The 11,648-nt window shown below is 31.5% G+C and overlaps 1 protein-coding gene across 1 annotated transcript in view; it reads right to left on the reverse strand.

The window, feature by feature from the left end:
* Nucleotides 1-11,648, reverse strand: part of DOK6 (docking protein 6) — a 681,307-nt gene that overhangs the window by 510,129 nt on the left and 159,530 nt on the right. The gene's annotated exons all lie outside the window — the stretch shown is intronic.

Raw genomic sequence — 11,648 nt, forward strand, 5'->3', positions numbered from 1 at the left:
AGACTAAGGAAAAAAATATTACAAGCAGCCAGAAAAAAAAAATACCGAGGTGCCACAATAAGGATCACTCAAGATCTGGCTGTCTGAACATTAAAGGATGGAAGGGTCTGGAATCTGATATTCCAAAAGGCAAAATAACTTGGAATGCAGCCAAGAATAAAGTACCCAGGTAAGCTGAGAATTTTTTTCCCCATGGAAGAAGATGGATATTTAACGAAATAGATGAATTCCAATTGTTTCTAAGGAGAAAAAAAAAAAAAAAGGAAAAAGATCTAAACAAAAAATTTGATCTCCAACCATAGGACTCAAGAGAAGCAGAAAAAGGTAAAAGACATTCTTGAGAACTATATTTCTGTTGTGGTTATATATAAAGATTATATGTATAATTTGATTTTATTGATATAACATAAAAAAAGAGAAATAGAAATGGAAAATTCATAATATCAGAAAAAAGGGGAAAGGGAGATAACAAAGAGAAAAACTACATTCCACAAAGAAGAAAAGGAAACCTATCATATCTGAGGGAATTTAGAGAGGGGGAGAAACACTGTGTGAATTATATTTTCATCAGAGTAGGCTCAAAGAGAAAATAATTGACATATTTGTTTTACAGAGAATTTTCTCTCACCTTATTTAAAAAGGGGAGAGGAAAAGGGAAAAGGAAAAGAGTAATAAGGGAAAGGTATAAGAAAGGGGAAGAGATTCAAAAGGAGGAGGGAGGGATCCTACAGTGAATGAGCACTGTGACACAAGTAGGGCCCATAAGTTTAATACTGGGAAAGAGAGTTAGGGAGGGGAAAAAAAAAAAAAAAAAGTCTAATCTGGGGATAACAAGATGGCAGGAAATACAGAATTAGTCATTTTAACCATAAATGTGAATGGGATTAACTCTCCCATTAAGGAGAGGCAGATATCAGACTGGATCAAAAGTCAGAACCTATATGTTGTTTACAGGAAACACAGCTAAAGCAGGGAGATACATACAGAGTAAAGGTAAAAGGTTGGAGCAGAATGTATTTGACTTCAGGTGAAGTCAAAAAAGAAGGGGTAGCCATCCTTATCTCAGATCAAGCAAAAGCAAAAATTGATCTAATTAAAATAGATAAGGAAGGAAACTATATCTTGCTAAAGGGTAGCATAGACAATGAAGCAATATCAATACTAAACATATATGCAACAAGTGGTATAGCATCTAACTTCCTAAAGGAGAAGTTAAGAGAGTTGCAAGAAGAAATACTCAGCAAAACTATAATAGTGGGAGATCTCAACCTTGCACTCCCAGAATTAGATAAATCAAACCACAAAACAAATAAAGAAATTAAGGAGGTAAATAGAATATTAGAAAATTTAGATATGATAGATCTTTGGAGAAAACTGAATGGTGACAGAAAGGAGTATACTTTCTTCTCAGCAATTCATGGAACCTATACAAAAATTGACCATATATTAGGACATAAAGACCTAAAAATTAAATGCAGGAAGGCAGAAATAGTAAATGTTTCCTTTTCCAATCACTATGCAATAATAGCTACATTCAACAAAAAGTTAGGGGTAAATAGACCAAAAAGTAATTGGAAACTAAATAATCTCATCTTAAACAATGATTGGGTGAAACAGCAAATTTTAGACACAATCAATAATTTCACTCAAGATAATGACGATGAGACATCATATCAAAATTTATGGGATGCAGCCAAAGTGGTAATAAGGGGAAATTTTATATCTTTAGATGTTTACTTGAATAAAATAGAGAAAGAGAAGATCAATGAATTGGGCTTGCAACTTAAAAAGCTAGAAAAAAATCAAATTAACCCCCCCAAATCAAATACTAAACTTGAAATTCTAAAATTAAAAGGAGAATTTAATAATATTGAAAGTAAAATATATATATATTGAACTAATAATTAAACTAAGAGTTGGTTTTATGAAAAAAACAATAAAATAGATAAACCTTGGGTAAATCTGATTAGAAAAAGGAGAGAGGAAAATCAAATTATTAATCTTAAAAATGAAAAGGGAGAACTTTGCATCAATGAAGAGTAAATTAGAGCAATAACAAGGAGTTACTTTGTCCAACTTTATGCCAATAAATTTGATAACCTAAGTGAAATGGATGCCTACCACCAAAAATATAGCCTTCCCAGATTAACAGAGGAGGAAGCAAATTGCTTAAATAGTCCCATTTCAGAAAAAAAGCAATAGAACAACCTATTAATCAACTCCCTAAGAAATAATCCCCAGGACCAGATGGATTTACATGTGAATTCTACCAAACATTTAAAGTGCAACTAACTCCAATGCTATATACTATTTGAAACTATTTGAAAAAATAGGGAATGAAGGAGTCCTACCAAATTCCTTTTATGACACAGACATGGTACTGATACCTAAACCAGGTAGGTTGAAAACAGAGAAAGAAAACTATAGACTAATCTCCCTAATGAATATCGATGCTAAAATCTTAAATGAAATATTAGCAAAAAGACTACAGAAAATTATCCCCAGCATAATACACCATGATCAAGTAGGATTTATACCATGAATGCAGGGCTGGATCAATATTAGGAAAACTAAAAGTATAATTGGCCATATTAATAACCAAATTAACAAAAAAATATGATCATCTCAATAGATGCAGAAAAAGCATTTGCTAAAATCCAACATCCATTCCTATTAAAAACATTTGAGAGTATAGGAATAAATGGAATTTTTCTTAAAATAATCAGTAGCCTCTATTTAATACCATCAATAAGTATCATATGTAATGGGGGAAGATTCCAACCATTCCCATTAAGAGCAGCCATTACTATCACCATAACTATTTAATAGTGTATTAGAAATGCTAGCTTTGGCAATAAGAGTTGAGAAAGAGATTAAAGGAATTAGAGTAGGTAATGAGGAAACCAAATTATCACTCTTTGCTGATGATATGATGGAACACTTAGAATACCCCAGAGATTCTACTAAAAAGTTATTAGAAATAATACACACATTTAGCAAAGTTTCAGGATACAAAAAAAAAACCCACATAAGTATCAACATTATTATATATCACTAACAACATCCAACAGTTAAAGATATAAAAAGAAATTCCATTTAAATAACTACTGATAGTATAAAATTTTAGGGATCTATCTGCCAAGAGAAAATCAGAAAGTATTTGAGAAAAACTACAAAACACTTTCCACACAAATTAAATCTGATCTAACCAATTGGAAAAATATTAAGTGCTCTTGCAAATATAATAAAGATGACAATACTACCTAAACTAAGCTATTTATTTAACGGTATGCCAATCAGACTCCCCCCCAAAAAAAACAAACCTTTTTTTAATGAACTAGAAAAAATAACAACAAAGTTCATATGAAAACAAAAGGTCAAGAATCTCATGGGAATTAATGAAAAAAAATCAAATGAAGGTGGCTTGGCTGTACCAGATCTAAAATTATATTATAAAGCAGTGGTTACCAAAACCATTTAGTATTGGCGAAGAAGTACACTAGTTGATCAGTGGAATAGGTTAAGTTCAAAGGACAAAATGATCAATAGCATTAATAATTTAATGTTTGACAAACACAAAGACCCCAGCTTTGGGGATAAGAACACAATATTTGACAAAAATTACTGGGAAAATTGGAAATTAGTATGGCAGAGACTAAGCATTGTCCCACACTTAACACATACACCAAGATAAGATTAAAATGGATTCATGACCTAAGCATAAAAAATGAGATTATTAATAAATTAGAGGGAAAATGGAAAGTTCCACCTCTGTGGAAGAGTAATGAATTTATGACCAAAGAAGAACTAGAGATCATTATTGATCACAAAGTAGACAATTTTGATTTTAGCAAATTGAAAAGTTTTTGTACAAAGAAAACTAATGCAGACAAGATTAGAAGGGAAACAATAAACTGGAAAAACATTTTTACAATTAAAGGTTCTGATAAACTCCTCATTTCCAAAATATATAGAGAATTGACTCTAATTTATATGAAGTAAAGCCATTCTCCAATTGATAAATGGTCAAAGGATATGAACAGACAATTCTCAGAGGAAGAAATTGAAACTATTTCTAGCCATATGAAAAGATGCTCTAAGTCATTATTAATCAGAGAAATGCAAATTAAAATTACTCTAAGATACCATTACACATGTGTCAGATTGGCTAGAATTTCAGGGAAAGATAATGTGCAATATTGGAGGGGATGTGGGGAAAACAGGGACTACATTGTTGGTGGAATTGTGAATACATCCAGCCATTCTGGAGAGGAATTTGGAACTATACTCAAAAAGTTACCAAATCCAGCAGTGTTACTACTGGGCTTATATCCCAAAGAGATTTTAAAGAAGGGAAAGGGACCTGTGTGTGCACGAATGTTTGTGGCAGCCCTGTTTGTAGTGGCCCAAAACTGGAAACTGAATGGATGCCCATCAATTGGAGAATGGCTGAATAAATTGTAGTATATAAATATTATGGAATATTATTGTTCTGTAAGAAATGACTAACAGGATGATTTCAGAAATGCCTGGAGGGACTTACATAAATTGATGCGTATGAGCAGGACCAGAAAATCATTATGTACTTCAACAACAATATTATGTGATGATAAATTCTGATGGATGTGTCCCTCTTCAACAATGAGACAAAACAAATCAGTTCCAATAGAGCAATAATGAACTGAACCAGCTACAACCAGTGAAAGAACTCTGGGAGATGACTATGAACCACTCCCAATCCCTCTATTTTTGTCCGCCTGCATTTCTGATGTCCTTCACAGACTAATTGTACAGTATTTCAAAGTCTGATTCTTTTTGTACACATATTGTATTTGATTTATACTTTAACATATTTATCATGCATTGGTCAACCTGCCATCAGAGGTAGGAGGTGGGGGAAGGAGGGGAAAATTGGAACAAAAGGTTTGGCAATTGTCAATGCTGTAAAATTACCTAGGCATGTATGTGGTAAATAAAAGAAGTCATATATAAAAAAAAATAAAAATAAATAAATTCTACTTTCAAAGTTAAAAAAATGAATTAAATGATACTTTGCAATAATAATTATATAATTATATCTGACATATGATTATATAGATGAAATCTCTATAGACCCATAAATAATGACATTTATCTGAAGGTGAAATTTTAAAAATCAAAGGATCAGTTTGCTACTTTTTAAAGATCCAGTTGATATTTGTAAAGGGAAAATTCTTATAATAACAATAATGATAACAACAATAAAACCAATACCTTGGCAAAATGTGTATATCATGCAGCACAATATGCAGATATTTGTGCATGTCAATTTCATCCTATTTTTTCACTATTAACTAAAACATACTAATGCATAAGTATTTCAATTCACATATCTTTATATAAAGTTGCATTTATATATATATATATATATATATTATATATATATATATATATAGTTTGTCTAATTCTGTTTGATTCATTTGAAAATTGAAATTATTTGTAATTATTTTCTTTAGTCTGTGACTTTTGCTAATTATTTATGTTTATCCAAATCAAAATGACTTTATACAGAGGGTTAAAATTATTAAAAACCTCATCTTATCTGTGTTCTATGTAGTTTCCCTCAATTTGTAATTGTGATTTAATATATAAAACATTATTTTCCCTGTACATAGGACCTCTCAATTCAATATATCTACTCTTCTTTTTTTGAATCAAATCTGATGAGAGTAGGATTCACACATTATTTGTCACTCCCTTCTTTCCCTCAAATGTAATAGACTTTTTTTTCCTCTTCCTGAGATTGATTTCCCTTATTTTACTTCCACTTTCCCCCTTTTTTCTGTGAATATTTATCAAATTCCTCATATGTGAAGACTACTTTGCTAGCTTTTGGAGAAGATACAAGGAATTTATAGGACAAAGTCCTTGTCTTCTTGAAGTTTATATAGTAAGTGGGGAGAGAAGAGTGATACAAGCAGAATATGGATACAACTATTTTGAAACATGGAACCTAAGGCTATTAAAAGAACTAAGGAGAAGTATGGAATAACATACAAAGCTGGCCTAAGTGTCAGGAAGAAATGGAGTTAAATGTTCACACAAACTGTGTCACCAGTATGTTGCTAACCCTAAGTGTTATAGGCAAGTCTACGTCTTTAAATCAAAGTTGTTTTATCTACTTTGGCAGTGGGAGTTTTGGTACATGAGAGTTCCCTTTTGCTTTTTTTCTGTTACAATCCCTTTTTCACCTCTCATTTCTTTTTTAGTTTTTTTTTTTTTTTTTTTTTTTTTTTTTTTTTTGTTGTTGTTGTTTGTTTGTTTGTTTGTTTTTTTGAGGCTGGGGTTAAGTGACTTGCCCAGGGTCACACAGCTAGAAGTGTTAAGTGTCTGAGACCAGATTTGAACTTGGGTCCTCCTGAATTCAAGGCTGGTGCTCTATCCACTGCGCCACCTAGCTGCCCCTTCGTTTCTTTTTTATATTATAACAATAAAATCAGATTACATATGTATTCTCTATATATTACCCATACAGAAATACTTTTCAAGAGGGTTTTTTTTTTGTTTTTTTTTTTTGTTTTTTGTTTTTGTTTTTTCTTTTTTACCTTTTTATGCTTTTCTTGAGTTCTATATTTGGAGGGCAAATTTTTTGTTTAGCTCTGGTCTTTTCCTCAAAAATAAATGGAATTCACCAGTTTCATTGAATGTACATTTTCTTCCCTGAAAGAAAATACTCAGTTTAACAGGGTAATTTGTTCTTGGCTGCATTCTAAGTTCCTTTGCCTTTTGGAATATCAGGGTCCAGGCCCTTAGATACTTTAAAGTGGAAGCTGGTAGGTTCTGAGTAATTCTTATTTTGGATCCTTGGTATTTAAATTGTTACTTTCTGGCTGCTTGTAATATTTTTTCTTTGATCCAATAGTTATAAAATTTAGCCACTATATTCCTTAGGGTTTTAATTTTGGGGTCAGGAGGTATTTGATGAATTCTTTCAAAAGTCATTTTGCCTTCTGATTCTATGACATTCATGCAGTTATCTTTGATGATTCCTGAAAAATAGTGTATAGGCTCCTTTTTTTCATCTTGGATTTCAGGGAGTCCACTAATCCTTATATTGTCTCTCCTAGATCTATTTTCCATGTCAGTTGTTTTTCCAATTATGTATTTTATATTTTTTCGTATTTTTCTTTTTTCTCTTTTTTATTTTGCTTGACTGATTCTTATTGTCTCATTGAATCATTCATTTACATTTATTTTCTTCATTTACTTTTTTTATTTCTTTTTGTAATTGTCCAATTGAATTTTTAAATGGATTGTTTTGTTCTATGGAATTTTTTTCCATTTTACAAATTCTGTTTTTTAAGGAGTTATTTTCTTTTTCTGTTTCACACATTCTGGTTTTCTGGGAGTTGTGTTCTTTTTACATTTTATCAAATCTATCTTTTTAATGAGTTATATCTCTTTTCCAAACCCTCTTGCAAAATTTTCATTTTCTTTCCCCATTTTTCTTCTAGTTCTCTTTTAAGATTCTTTTAAATTTATTCTAGGAGAGCCTTGTGTGATTGGGACCAGATTATATCACCTTTTGGTGCTTCATCTGGAGACTATCTGCCTTTAGTCTCCTCAGGATTTGATATTTTTTGTTCTCTTTCACCATAGAAGCTGTCCATTGTCAGAGTTCTCTTTACTTTTTTACTCATTTAAAAAAAAATTAAGGTCTGCTTTTGGGGCAGGGGAGGTTTTGCAAGCTTCTTCTACAAGCAGTGGCTATGACTGTTCTGGGTCAGTTCTTACTCCCAGTGCTGCGTGGGCTTGGGCAGGTTCTGTAAGACTCCGGTGTTTTAGGGTTCACTATTTCCTTTTTGTTGTTGTTGTTGGATGTTTTCTAACTTCTCTGGTTATCTACTGGCTTGTAGCCACGTCAAAGTAGCCAACACTGCTACTATAGATTCCTCCACGTAGCTTCTCCACCACGTGGAATTCACTGCCCCCATGGAATCCACACCATCCTGGGACTCTGTGCTGTCTGTGCTGTCTTTTGTGTTCAGCTGCTTGTGCTAGCTTTCTTCCTTCCATTTTCAATTAAGACAGACCTTTTTCTGATGATCTTCTAAATTATCTTCTGCTAGTAATTTGTTGCATTTTCAATATCTATGGGTTCTGCTGGTCCACAGCTAATTCAGAGGCTGGATTTTCTAATTAGTCTGAGGATTTTAGAGAAGATCAGAGAGAAATGTGTGACATCTCCAGTATCTTGGCTCCACCCTTGTTAATTGACAGTTCCTTTTTTCAATAAAACAGTAAGTTTACTCTTATTTTTTAAATTATCTAAAGGTAAGAGTCTAGCCCTTTGTTTGAATAATTTATTATTGAGTATTTAAGTAAACATATGGATTAAAATAAAAGCTATACCAGATAAGAGGTAGTGGATGGACTGATATATAGATATAAATATTGTATGGGTCTACTCATACCAATGAGATCATGGTTCTATTATATAAGATATTTATGAATTTCAAAGGGAATGAAATTAGGACAGGTGTAGAAGAATAATATACAATTGGTAATCAAAAAGAGAAATGAAGTAAATGAGGGAAATGAGTTCCATTTAGCAGTAGCTCTATATTTCCCACTGTCTAGTATAGAACCATAAACACAGTAGGTATTTTAGAAATGCTAGTTGATTTGAAGTTTGCATTAGAAACTATCAAATCCCTATTTCTACTTGGACATCTATTTCTAATTCTCAATATAAGAAGCAGTATGACATAGTGGGTTGATTGCTGACCTTAGGGATATCAGGAATATCATAGTTCAGATCCTTCATTTGATATTTTCAAGTAATATAAACATAGGCATGTAATTTAACCTCACTGAGAATCATCTATAAAACACTCAAAATACCCTTTCCCCATTTGCAAAAATGTAAACTAGAAAATCTGACTTGTGATTTGATGAAGTAAAACTTCCTGAGTGTGGTGTCTCAGAGTGGACTGTATTTGGAAGGACACTTGTCAGGAATGATATAGATAGGATTTTTTTGTGTGTGTATGTGTGTGTATAAGCATTAAACTAGGTCACTTTAGAGGTTCCTTCTAATGAAATAGTTCCATGTTTTATGATACTATTTATTTTAGCTTGTATATCTTAGCAAATATTTGATATACTATGATAGATGTTTAAATTAGGTTATACAGATAAACATTTCATTGATTCATAAAGCTGGAACATACTTCTGAGATCATCAAATCCAGCCTGCTGTTATACAGTTGACAATACTAAGTCCTAGTGAGGAACAATCACAGTGCAATGTCTCAAAGCTAGTTAGTAGCATAGCTGAAATGAAAGCCGAGTTGATAATGAGTCCCAGTTCTGCCATCAACTAACTATGATTAAAGAAAAGTCACTATTACAGTTCCTAAAGTCTGATGCCTTTTAAATATTTTCTTTTGTTTCTGCCTTTTAAAATTGTCCAGGGGATTAAAAGCTGGAAAATATAAGTTTATACCCTAATATAAATTAATGGGAATAATATAAACTACTTTAATTTGCAATATAACAAATCTTCAATTAGCATTATCTTCAATTAATCTTAGCATTCAAACAGCCTTTTTACCCTGCCTGAATTTTTTTTAATGGGAAAGCAAACAAAATAATGTCAGGATCCATAAAACAAAAGTCCAGAAAAAAAGTATGAAATTAATCAATATCTACCCTCTCTCATTATACCACAACTACCACCATTTTGAAATATTTTCATTATTTTTCTCTTTGATTTTTATAAAGAGAATTTTTCAAAAGTAATGAATAAAATATTTAAACTCTCTTGCCTACTAGACAAAATTATGTCCACCCTACACATACAATATGAATTGCTTTTATGTGTGAAAATGAACTATAGCATCAACATGCTCTATGTTCAAAATAAGTAATCAGAAGATTAAATGACTGAGAAACTTAAATTTCTTTCTTCAGGTAGCATTATCATTTTCACCAAAAAAAGGAAGGACCCCATAACTTCTTTATCTTATGGTATTCTGCATATAAATAGGCCTCAAATGTCAGGGATAATGTAAATTGTCAGTAGTATAGCATACATGTATTACTGAAACTAATTTACTTCTCTCTTCAAAAGACTGAGGATACAATAAAATAAACTAATTTTGAAGATTTAGGGTTCAAACTTGCTTCTTCTAGCCCTATTTATAGAACTCCATAGAGAAGAAAATCCATCTTTTTACTAATAACTAAAATTTTAGATATATATGTAATTTTCATATTTGCAGTTATAAAATATACAGATAGCTGTAATTTATAATTTCATAGGTTAAGCAACTTTACCAAGATAATTTTATTTATGTATTATGCAATATATGTGAATGAATTTATGTATATGTATATATATATATATACATATATATATATATATATATATATAAACATCTATATATATTTCAATTCCTCCCATTCTTGTGAATTTTTCTTCTAAAAAAGAGGTAATTATATAATTCTATACTTTCATTATTTTATGCTTTTTTATAATTGGAAGAGCTCTGGCAAAATTAAGTGAGCTGTTAGTACTTAAACATGGCATAAACAGGGCACCAAGGTGGTGCAGTAGATAGAGTACCAGCCCTGAAGTCAGGAGGACTTGAGATCAAAAGAGAAATCTATAAAAATTAGGGGCCCGGGGAAGAGTGTTAACATTGTAAAGACATTGATTCATATTATAATCTTTAAAATAAAACTTAACTAATAAAAATGTCACTAAAATGATGAGTTCCAAAAAGCTCAAAATATGTAGATAATATTCTTTCTGTCAAGTAGTAAGATATGGTCACTAAGGATAGTAACACAGGTTCAGAGGATAACCTCATTGAAAACTGCAAATGATATCAATTACTAAATTGATAACAAATACAATAAGATCATAAAATAGCAATTTGTGAATCATAAAATATGACTAAAGCAGAGTTTATAAATTAAACTAGAAAGACAACTAAAAGACATTAAATAGAACACTTGCCACTTTTTCTATATCAATCTAATCTCCTCACTGATGAGTGTGTAAAACTAGCATATTTTCACTCTACTACTTCATATTTTTATGTACAAATAATAAACATTTATTAAAATAATACAAATAATATAAAATAAATTTGAAAAGAGGAATGGGCCTTGGCTAAATGCAAACAAACTAAATCCATGTTAGGGCTGACACTTTTCAAATTGTGCCTACAGAGATTGATTTTTAAGATATTGTAATAAGGAGAAAGAGGTAGAAAGAGAAAAAGGCAGAGAGAATTGTTCCATTAGACACTGGACGGTAGAAAAATGTAATGCTAAAATTTTGTAATAATTAAATGTATCTCTAGTGGTTAGTATTTTGGAGATAATCGTATCTTCCTCAAAGTCCAGATGGCTATTTATACTATAGTTGCTACTTGCTTCTCTACAGTTAGTAAGTATTCTCATACTTGCTGGTCAGGAAAAGCAATATAAGTACATGCTCAAGGTCTCCCTTAAGAAACTTTAGAAATGATTGTATGTCAACTCTGAGATACCACTACACACCTGCCAGATTGGCTAGAATGGCAGGGAAAGGTAATGCAGAATGTTGGAGGGGATGTGGGAAAACAGGGACCCTGATACATTGTTGGTGGAACTGT

This window comes from Sminthopsis crassicaudata, chromosome 1 (genome assembly GCF_048593235.1).
Source record: "Sminthopsis crassicaudata isolate SCR6 chromosome 1, ASM4859323v1, whole genome shotgun sequence".
Taxonomy (NCBI): Eukaryota; Metazoa; Chordata; class Mammalia; order Dasyuromorphia; family Dasyuridae; genus Sminthopsis; species Sminthopsis crassicaudata.